Raw genomic sequence first — 12,642 nt, 5'->3', positions numbered from 1 at the left:
GTCTAATGTTCATATTTACTATATTTAAAATACTTATAAATAAATTTGATGTTCTTATCAAAGTCTTTTGCTCATTCTCATGTAGATACATAGGCAACATAACCAGGATATTAATATATATATTATATTTTGAATTTTTAGTAGATGTTTATACATATATTATTGCAATTGTTCAATCCCATAATTTAAATGCACGGTCAAGATATTTGTTAATTTTCGTTTGAATTTCATACTGATATTTTAATAAATGTTCATTCTTATATTGAAATAGGTTCATCTGGAAATGGATGCATGTTCATTGTCATATTTATACATGTACATCAAGTTATTGAGTCATGGATATATTGAAAATACAGGTAAAACAATAGCTACAGCCTACAGGAGAATAAACTCATATTGCACAACCCATAGTGTTTACTTGATGAACTACGAAAAATTCTTTTGTTGAATGTTCATTTTCATTTTGATAAATGTTCATTTATATATTAGTATATGATCATTATTCGCATATTAATAGATGATCATTAAATATATGATAAATGTCCACACTTTTTCCATCTACGATCTTTATATATTTTCTACAGATTTAATAAGAAATTTCAAAAACAATTTGTTATTTTCTATAGTTTTACATGAAAATGAAAAAAAAAAACATTTATATATTATTTGATGTTCATTTTCATATGTATAAATATTCATATACTTTATATACTCCACTAATTTTTAATATATGTTTATTTTTCACATAAGCCTCTACAATTATCCTCAAATTCCTTTAATAATACAAAAATATAACTTTTATAAATTTTTTATCATCTATGAAAATAAGTAAATGTTCTATCAAACCATAATTAAATGTTCAATTACAAAATATTATATGTTCATTTATGTTTATCTTTCATTCATGAACAAATTCATTATACAGTACGGTGTTTCTGCTATCATTTTTTGAGCTTTAGTCTTCATAATTTTCTCTCTCCTTCTTAATTAATACTCTACAATCCTCTAAGCTTCATTCTTCATCTTTTTCTCTCTCCTTCTCTATTACTTTCATATTTGTAAATAAAAAATTGGAATAATAAGTAATCAACAACTTTAGTTGCCTCGTCATCGCCTCCACCACAACAGTGAACAGGCATATATAATTCTAAATCTTCATCCCACAAAAAAAAAATAGGAAATATTGGATCAAATTAATTTTATAATTCTTGTGTAATATGGCTTGGTTGTTTGATTAAGCTCGTTATTTGCTTGTTGAACTTTGATCGTAAGTTATGACAATCAATTTTTGATCAAATCAATACAAAAAAATCTTTGCAATTCTACCGAAAACTATTTTGTGATCGACGGAGAAGTAGAAAATGGCAGTGAGATCAACAAAGATGTAAGATGGAGATCAAGTTAGGTTGTCCTGTAGTTTGAAGGTGAAAGAAATTAAAACAACAAAGATGCGGTGTCGTTTGCAAGGGGAGCAGGGATTTCATCCTAGACTAGAGTCTAGGTAAAAATTTGTAGGAAGTTATGGCAAAATTACCAAACTGGGCCCGGTTAGATATTTATATGTGGCCCAATGATATAGAAGAGGGCCTATTATTGATTTGTCATTCCTAATGTGATTAGGATTGATTATAGTGTTCTAGAATCTTCTAGAAGGTTCTTTTGAATCCTGATTTAATTAGCATTGATAAATTGATCGACTTTAGTTAACTTTTAAGAGCTTTAATCAGAATAAAAGAAGTGTTTTTAAGGAAAATACAATTTTACCCTCTCGTATGCTTAAATTTTATCAAAATAAGAAAACGCGTGGAAAATTATTTCTAGTGCCATACGACAGCTCTGTCGCCTGGCGACAGTGGCGTCTGGCAAGACGCGCAGCATCTGGTGACAGATCTGTCGTCTGGCAACAGACGCGTGTTTGGCGCTGCGGTCGTGTTTTATTCTTTTCGAAACTCTGATTCGTTTTTTATCATATCCGGCTGATTTTCTCTATAAATAGCCTCCTAAAACCTCCGTTTTCAATCATTAATTCTCATCAACTATCATTAATTCTCTCTCTCACCAATACTTATCAAGAATTTCTTGATTACTCTCTCTCTCTCTCTCTTTTCTAAACTAGTTTTTCTCATACAAAATTCCGCATTCACAAGATCTAGAAACACCTAGTCAAATTCGAAGTTGCCTTCGTCCTAGACGTGAAAGGTTTTTAATTTCTAAGGGTTTGGTCCCAAATATCTATTTCAATTATTTAATTTAATTGTTTGTTTATTATTTTCCTTGAACTTACTAACGTGTGTATTTTGTTATTAGAAAGAGGTACGAGGCATCCAAGTAAGTGCTTTGATTGTTTGCATTGTTATTATGATATAGAAATCATGTCTAGGTTGTTATTATGATTCCTAGTGTCATGTTAGGGTGTTTTGATCTTCCTAGTATCATGTTTAGGGTAAAGGTTATAATATCAAATATGACAATTGTGATTCCTATGATGTCTTTTATTGTCTCTTCCTAATATTCATGTTAGTATCATGTTAGGGTTAAAGCTTTGACTTTTAATGCTTAGTGACATACTAGGGTTTATTATTAATCTTTTTAGTATCATGCCTAGGATCTTGCTATTGTTATGCTTTATTTTTAACATGAACATGATTATTTTAATTATGATAAATATGGTTATAATTTATTATGATTATTATGTTGCTTGATTATTTATTGTTATTGCTTGATCACGCCTTTTACGCATGTTTAAAGGGAATTTGTACTTGTAATCACGTTTAATATATAAGATAATTAATAATCTTATTCAGGGTTAATATGATTATAATTCAAGTGATCGTCAATAATAGTTTTATTTGTGCATTAATATTCAACTAACATAGATAAACAGGTTTAGGGTAAACATATTGATTGCATGTTAGTCAGAAGGCACACATGAATACGAGAAGAATAAAGTAGAGGCTTATTATTAGGGCAGGTTCAATCTCTTTTAGGTTGGATTTGTACCTTCATCCCCGAACTACCAGTCATGGTTCCAGACCTATTGGAGTTGACGATCTCCTGGATCGTTAAGGGGTGTAACCTTCACCCTGTGAACGGTTTACAAGTTCCTAAAACTTGTTGGCGACTCTTTTGCTCTAGCTTCCTTCCCTTTGGACGCCACCATGCTTAAGTGTATTATTCATGACACTTAGAAGATATTAAGTTGATACAAAATTGATTGATGGCTTTTTTTTTTTTTTTTTTTTTAAAGAAAATTGATCAAATTTGTTTGATCTTATGTTTCTGGGTATTTCAACAATGTATTACTTCACAATCTATAGTCTAAACCAGCTCCATACTAGATTAGTACATCAAAATAAGTCTAAACCAGCTCCATATCAAAATAAGTCTAAACCAGCTCCATATCAAAATAAGTCTAAACCAGCTCCATATCAAAATAAGTCTTCATCAATGTATTACTTCAACAATGTATTACTTCACAATCTATAGTCTAAACCAGCTCCATATCAAAATAAGTCTCTTCAAAATTATTAACTAGAATACATCATACATGTCGATCTGTTAAAGTGTGTAAAATTATTCACCTAATAGTTTGATAATAACAAAGTTTAGACGTACCTTGGATTCTCGTTTTAAATCCATCAATTTATGATGTTGTAAAATTGCTATTGAAATCAATCTAGAGTTATGATGCTGATAACATGTTGTGAAATAAAGAGAATAGAAGTGAAATTGGGAAGAGAATTGATCTATATATTTTTAATCCACATTTATATATATATATATATATATATATATATATATATATATATATATATATATATATATATATATATATATACTACCTCCGTTAATTATTACTTGCAACTTTTGCCATTTTAGGATGCTTCCAATTACTTGCAACTTTCCAATTTCTTTCCTTTTTTGGTAATTTTTTTTAAATAAGATTACAAAAATACCCTTACCAATAATGTTAAAAACACACTTAGATAATTTAATTACAACTCATTAAATTAATAATTTCACTTATTTAACATAACTATTCTCACCCAATTCCAATTTACCCATACTAATTCAATCAAAAATCCAACCCAACAAATCATTCCACCATCAGATTCATCTTCCAATAACTCATTCGAACACCACCTTCAATATCGATGTCGCCGCCGCCATTTCTAACCACCACCTACAACATCGCCGCCTCTAAACACCGCTACAACGTCGCCTCATCCACCTGTTGTTTAGATCTAATGGTTTGAGAGCTTGGTGGTTTGATTTCCGATGATTTCGGGTGGAGTGGGGATTTCTGGTTTCGAGATGAGTGGGGGGTTTAGGGGAGGTTTCAAAATGGGCTAGGACTTTTGTGGTTCTAGGATGGGTACGGTGGTTTAATTTTTGGTGGTTTTGGTTGAGTGGGGGTTTGATTCCCGGTGGTTTTCGAGTTCAGTGGGTGGTTTCGGGTTGTTTGGGGGTTTTTGGTTTCGGGTTGAGTGGGTGGTTTTTGTTTAGGGGGTGCGGTGGTGGTGAGGTTGGAATTAGGGGGTGTCGGCAGTGGTAGGTTTGGGTTTTTGGGGGTCTCGGCGATGGTGAGCTTCGATCTGGGGTTCGGCGATGGTGGGTTTGGGTTTGTGAGGGTGTCGTGCCGATCTGGGTATAGGGGATGTCAGCGAAGGGTGGTGGTGGTGGTAGCGACGGCAGGTCTTGGTTTAGGAGTGAGTCAGTGGTGGTGGATTGGTGGGTGGTTATTTAATCACATACCCTTACAATTATGAAATTTTGACTTGGGAACCGTGTCCACCCCCAAAGTTGCAAGTAATAATTAACGGAGGTAGTATATATATATGAGGGTTTGGTTGGATAAGAATATAAACCCTAAATTTAGATTGTTCCAAAATGATACAACGGGGATAGTTATCAACAAATATTTCATAACATAAAATTATTATTATAGGAATAAGTGATCAACATTGATGCTCAAAGAACTCAACTAAACAAAAGAAAGGACAATAATTGAAAACACATACACGTGTATTTTAAATCGAGGAAGAATTGAAGGACAATGATATTTGTAGGAAGAGGGCTCTGAGAAATTACAAAATCAATTACATTGTATAGAGAAATTTTTTTATATATATAAATAACTAGATTAGTACTTATACGTTGCATGATGATGATAAGTAATTTTTTCTAATTTATATTATATGAAATAAGTACTACCTCTGGTCTAAATTACTCGCAACTTTGGGGTATTATTTGTGAGATATAAAATATTTCAAAGTTGCGAATATTTGGACCGGAGGTAGTAATTTATAAACTTTAATAATGACCATATGTTTTTCATTTAGTAGGATTACAAATTTTACTTGTTATTTTCTTTCTCTTAATATATTTTTCCATAATCAAATGAGTATTTTGAAGAAATTAAAGATTGGCATTATCCATAAAATTAGTTAAATGATTGAGCTTATCCATAAAATTTTAAACCATTTTTATATAAAAAAAAATATAAATAAAATCAATAATGACATCATACCTTTAATTGGCGGGAAATTTTTTAATGAGAAAACGACACATAGGATAGGGAGGGGGCTAAACGTTTTGTTGTTTACTTGTTTTAGTATAAGTAAATAAAAGTATCAGCTATGACAAACCACAAAACTAAAACTCTTACGGAATACTATTACGGAGTATAAGTAAAAGGCAACAAAATTATTTGAGACAGTCCTTAAATTTTGTTTTTATTTAGGAAATGGGGATTGCACCAATACATACTCAACATATTGTTCACTTATTTCACTTAATTAACACGGGTGATGCCCAATTTCTCATTGGGAGAAACAGAAGTTGTTTCTCAAAGGGTCAAAGAGGTAACTTTCACTTGTTACTTAAGGGTACATATGTGATTTGTCAGGGCCATCTCAAACTATTTTGATGCCCTGTTCTAATCTTTAAAATGGGCCATAATATATAAATAAAAACAATTCTTTATACTCTGTATATGTAAAAATAACCTAATTAAATACTTGTATAAATATATATATCAAACTCTTTTATTAAAAAAAATAATTTTTTTTTTTTAAAAAATGCATACCTATTGCTTATTTGAGGATTTCGAGCAGTTGAACAAGTAACGTGAAAGCTTCATATTTCCATTAATCCTCTCCACCAATAAAATATATCAATATTTTGGACAATTATAAAACTTAAATGTATGATTTGTAAGGTCAAATCAATCTAACTTTTTTCTTTAACAAAAGAATCATCAATATTTTTATATGAAAAGATAGAAAATTACAGTAGTAAGAGTATATATTGGATGAAAAATGTTAGCAGTTGAAATGAAAATTAAATGAGGAAAAAAAAAAAAATGATTGAATTGCTCCATTAACAGTTACAGAGTAAAATTTCATAAATTAAAATTAAAAATATGAAAGGTTTGAGATTATTTTATGGGAATTGAAAGAAAAAGAGAGTGATTAGAAGATGATTTCGAAAAAAGTAGAATTTAGAGGAAGGTAAGTATTTTTTTTTTTTTTTTTTTTTTTTTTTTTTTGAGGCAAGAGGAAGGTAAGTATTTGTAAAATGGAAAATTGAATTATTTTGATAAAAACTAGGAAGGTAATTTAGATTGCCCACCATTTTGACGGAGATCACGTAGTGAACTTAACTGTCATTAAGGAAAGCTAGGAAGAACTCAAAGAAGTTTTCAAATATAGAAATTTCACCATATACCACTGAGTTTAAGCTTAATTCACCGTATACCACAAAAAACTTTCTAATACACCATATAACCTTCAGTTTTATGGAAATGTCACAACATGCCATTAATGACTAACGGAGGTTAACACCGTTAGTCATTAACGTTAATAATGGCACGTGGCAGCTTGTGATTTGTTCCCTTCTAAATAATTTAATTTTAAAATAATTATTTATTTAATTATTGAAAAAATTAAAAAAAAAAAAAAAGAAAAAAAACCTACCACCACCAACGTTCCCCCAGCCAGTCACCACCAACGACACCCCCTGCCAGCCACCACCAATGAACCCCCTCGTCGGTGCGGAATCCGACCAGGACCTCCGCCGGCGCTCCTCCCCTTCCCCTGAACTGTCGTGCCTCCCTCGAAAACCCCATTGAATCACCTCAAAACCCCCCTACCTCCCTCGAAAAACCGTCCCCTAAACACCTGCCGACGTCGAAACCCCCCTCCCCCGCGTCGGCGAACAAATTTGCCTTGTCCCGATGCCATCTCCATGAAGGGAATTATAGGTACTACGCAGCGGAAATAATCATGAATCATATTCATACAGTACCTAATCCCAAGATCTAATGCATAACACATAAAGAACATATAATCGTACCTTTGAAGCGTGATTCCACGTGCGATCGAACAAGAACATTGGGAGATAAAGAACCTCAAGCGTGATTCCTCTAATTGGTCCATGGGCACAGATTAAGACCTCCACTAATGCTAGTTAGTTGCAATAGAACCCTTCAATTGACCTTCTATGGAGAAGTGCGAGCAACGAACCACCACACGCGCCACCAAGGTGGCCGGCTGTACGGACGAGGGGAGGAGAGAGAAAGCCGTGAGTTAGAGAGAGGAATTAGGGTCTTTGGGATTGGTTGCCTTGATGTCAAAATACACTGTGTGTGAATTATGACTTCTTGCAAGCAACTCTAGGCATGGATCTTATTTATAGATCTCATCTCTAAATAAGAGCCCATGTCAAAAGCCCAAAACCTAATTCTCATCTAACTATGCTAGCCCAATCCATTTCATGATTAGTTAGTTGCTCATGAGGCCCATTAATGGGTCTCTTACTTGCTTAACCCAATACCCTTGTTGTGTGACCTCATAGGATCCATTCTAGTAGGCTTTGGACTATTTGACTAGCCCAAAGATCATTGATCATAGTCTAGCAACAGATAATGACGACCCAAAAGAACGAACTTATTATCTCCATAATAATGATCCTTGATATATCTAGTAATTGCACTTATCGAAGACACAATTCCTTCAATCTCCCACTTGTCTGAGACAAGTGCGCAATATTCAAATTCCTTAAGTCAATGTGTGTCGATTTGATAATATGATTGCATCTCATGTCGTGATCATATTAATCTACAAATCTTTTCTTGAAAACTGAGTTAGAATTACAAAACAAATGATTACTATGTAATCCATTTGAGCACGGCCATGCATTTTCTGAATTCTCCCTCTTCAAGGGGCCAAGACACATTCCTATTTAATAGGTAGACTCAATCCAATCTTGTGGCAACCAAGGCTCCCACTCAAATCATGAGGTAACCAGGAAACACCCTTTATAATCTCCAGTTACGGGAAGACGTTTGAATGTACACAGTTACATCAATCATTGAATGAAATCAATGTTCCACTCATGTCAAAGGAATCCACTAATATATCCGGAAGTTCTATACTTGAACTTCAAAGTAGGTCTATAGTTCGATCATGCATCATTCATGCATACCCATGTGATTGACCGAGCTTCACTACGCTCCTATAGCCCATGAAACTGCGCTATCCAATCAATCTTACATGCTAGTCCAATTTATGAAATCATTTATGTCCACTTTAATGATTCCGAACTAGGAACTTAAATAATGTATGAATTTAGTTCACCTGTGGGGTTTCATTCACCAGGTTATTTAAATAAATTAACCTGATGAGCCCATCAATCTATAATTATTTTGGACATTTTATTTAATCTTGAAACCACGATTAAATAAGATTGAAACTTTGTTTCAATTGATAAACATAATTCTGCAAATGAATGTATTACATATGTAACTTGTTTTTCTCCAAAAACAAATATAACTTCTAATTACATCATTTGCCTCAATCCAGTTTCATTAGCATGTTTCTCATGCTTTGGAAATGGAAGGGGTTCAGTAAGTAGAGTTCATGAGACATTCTCATAAACACGAATTTTGCAATTTCTAAATTTTATAATCATATTCACCTCCATACATTAAGAATTTTCCTTCGCCCTTTTGCAAGGAACTTTGGAATTTCTAATTTGTATTCCAACGTTATATTAGATTTTGATTGAAATCTATCATCACTTGTTCTTAAAAACATGTGAATCAAATAGACAAGTATAGTCCATGACATGCATGATGCATCCTTTGCAAACTGCATAAGGATCATCACTCAAGACCTTAATTTCATCAACCTTTCTCAAAGTATTGAATCATAAGCATTGTGCCATGTTACATGGGATTGAAACTCCTTTCAATATAACGTTGAACTTTATAAGAATCTTATCAATATAAGTTTCTTAACCAAGCTCAAACATCCATCAAAACCTATCTCTATAGATTTTGAATCCCAAATGTACTCATCTTCTTCTTCAAGATTTCCATACAAAATGCATTAGCCATCACTTGACCCTTCAAGAAATGAATAATTGCTCTTTGTACTAGACCAAGAAGACTTCATAGCTCCCACTAAACATCTTGTACACACAAGACCTTTTCTTCATTTTACGAGAACATCAAACGATTTGATTTACTCACAAAATTAAGAACACTAACTCCATGATGCTATGCATCCCTAGGATTATTGGATCTTTAAACTTTTGATTGTATCATATACAAATCTTTTTTCATGAACAATTTTAAGAAAGTGTTTTGAAATCCATCTACCAAATCTTATAAGGTAGAAATCACTGAAACATCTTTAATAGATCTTTGCAACGTGACTAATGTAAAGGTTTCATCGTAATCATAGTCATACTATGAATTAGTTGAATCCTTTAACAAGTCTTTGCTTACTTAGAAAACATTTTTCTTTCTTGTCTGTTTTGCTTATAATGGGTCTCACCCAATTAGGCAAATTATTCAAGTGTCATACACTTGCTTACAGACTTAGAATCTATTTCAGATTTCCTGGTTTTTAAACCCCTTGGAGTCATAACTTGTCAAATCATATTTATTACTTGCATAATCATCATGTTCCAAAATGAATATTTTAGAACTCTTAATCAATATGAAATCATATTTCTTTGACTAAGTTTTACATATGCTAGTCATTGTTGTGGGTTTGATGCAACAATTGAAACTCATACAACAACTTTGTTTAGTTTTCAATGAGAAACGACAATAGAGGATGTGCACTTTGAATGTACTACCTTCGACACATGGTTATTATTCCCATTACACTTAATGAGACCATGCGTTGTCATTTGTAACATAAGGTGAATCATGCTCATATTGTTGCTTTGATTCGATTACTTCTCAAATTTCTTCAAGATTTTCGAAATCACTTTTCTTGAACTCTTTCAAGGCTCTCGAACTTTTCGAGATTCTTATACTCCCACTTGCCTTTTTGAGGAGGCACTTTTAGCATAGGGTGAACCAACCATGGTTTGAACCATGTTTGTTTGTTGCTTTTCTCGAACTCTTTCGAGATTTATACTACTCCCACTTGACCTTTTGGAACAATTTCCATAAGGGCACCTACTTGAGCAACAAACATTTTGTGCTAAGTATGATTTGTGTAGTAGTACCCCGTGCTCTGTATAGGAATTGATCGTGCATTAAACGATTTAATACAACTTTTATTCCTTGTTTTGTAGAAAGACTTTATAAGAACTTTTCTTATCCATATCACATATGAAACCTTTGCTACAATTTGATTTGACCTATGTTTCTTTGTTTAGTTTTGTAGCTTATCTTAAAAGTATATCCCTTGAACAATGGTTGGAAGATAGGTAATTTTCATCCATTATCAAAATATATCTCATATAGATTGATAGCTCCCTTCATAAACACTTCACAAGGTTTTCTTTCGAAGTTTGTCGTGAAACGATTTCACAACTCTTGGATGTTCATCAAGGTCTTGGCTTAAATTCTCATTATTACGATCATATCACAATACTTTGAATGTGTTGCCAAGTATATGTCTTGACTTAAATTTTCACAATTACAATCATATTGTAATGTAATAATTATCTTGTCAAGTTGATACTGAACTTCATATTGAACATTTTGAACTTTTCAAAATTTTCACTCTTATGCTTCAACTAAGCACATGTGATCATATCACAAATGATGTTTTATTGTGCGTCTCTAGTCTTTGAACCTTTGGTTTTCTTACATCAATATGTATTCGACATTGAGTTCACATCATCATTTCTCTAAATGGTGATTTTGTCAAAATTTCAAATTAGAATGATAATTACATATATCAATGGATTCATAATCTAATGATATTGAAAGTCCATACCTTTGGATCTTTCGCATGCAATGTTCATTTTTGTTCGAATTATTTGACATTTTAGAGACAATTCATTTATAGAAATGGTTCAATTATTTCTATCATATAGAACTTTGAACCTATTTAGCAACTCAAAACACATTATGACTCAATGAAGCATAGAATAACATTTATTCCACGTTTTTTAATCTTCGATGCTTAGTCAGTACTAACATTGAATGGTGTTTTGATGATGGGAAGAATGAATAACATTTATTTAATTCTAGCCAATAACAAGGTAAGGCGAAATATAGGTTCTACTTGTAAAGTGTAACTTTTGCTTCCAGACTTGTAGATTCTACATGTGAAGTAGCAACATTTGCTTCTAAACTTGTAGATTTATTTCTCCTTTATCCATACTTCTTCATTTAGTTCAACCTCATTCTCAATGAGAGAGAACTAAACAAGACATCATATGTCCAAGAAGTAGTAGCAATGTGCTAAATCAATTTCTATAATATATATACTTCTTAAATTGGAACATTTCCATTCTTTTACCTTCCAACTATATGAGGTAGTTTCTAATCAATTGGAATTGGTCCATTTAATTTGAAACATTTGTTCATAACAACTTTTAGCATATAAGTAGTTCTAGGTTTGAGAAGTAGCAACTTGTTTGCATTTCTTGGACCATAACTTCTTAATGCAATCCTCATATATTCCTAAACCTTTCCCATTTGAGCCACTTAGAACACTTCTCTTAGGTTCAAAATGATGCTTTGCTTAACTACTTTAAGCACATTTCATGATTTCGCTAAGTCTATTTAATCATCATTCATATTAGAGTTTAATCAACTATTTAACTCTTATATAAAGTGGATGAAGAATAGCGTCATTTGATCAACTTTTGATCATAGAGATTTCCAATCACTTTCTTATATTCAATCATATTGAAGATAAGAGATTTTATTGGACTTTTATACTTGTCTTTTAGAGGGTTTGTACCTCCCATCTCATTATACTTGGCATTTTACTCAAACATTTTGAATAAAACCAACCTTAGACATGTGACATGGATTTCTAAAACTTTCCTTTTAGAACCATCTTAGCAAAATTGGAATATAGGTTTATGGATTATCTTTTAACCTTTTGAGAACGTTTCTCAACTTTATTTTCAATCGAGGAGATTATATAATAATAAAATTAGAACGACATGTTACTTATAAGTAAATGCAAAATTCAATTATGTTTAATAAAAATTTAAAGTGCCATAAGCGAATTAAATTGGCAACTTTAAAACATTTATTCAAGTTTAATTGATCCCTATTGAATAGAATGATTCCAAGATCCTTTATTTGTGCAATAATTGACCGGACTTTGGCCCTACCATCAACTATTACATTTTCAAGGTGAGTAAACTCTTTAC

Source organism: Chenopodium album, chromosome 3, assembly GCF_948465745.1.
Source record: "Chenopodium album chromosome 3, dcCheAlbu1.1, whole genome shotgun sequence".
NCBI classification, from domain to species: domain Eukaryota; kingdom Viridiplantae; phylum Streptophyta; class Magnoliopsida; order Caryophyllales; family Amaranthaceae; genus Chenopodium; species Chenopodium album.
Note: the sequence above shows the minus strand (reverse complement) of the source record.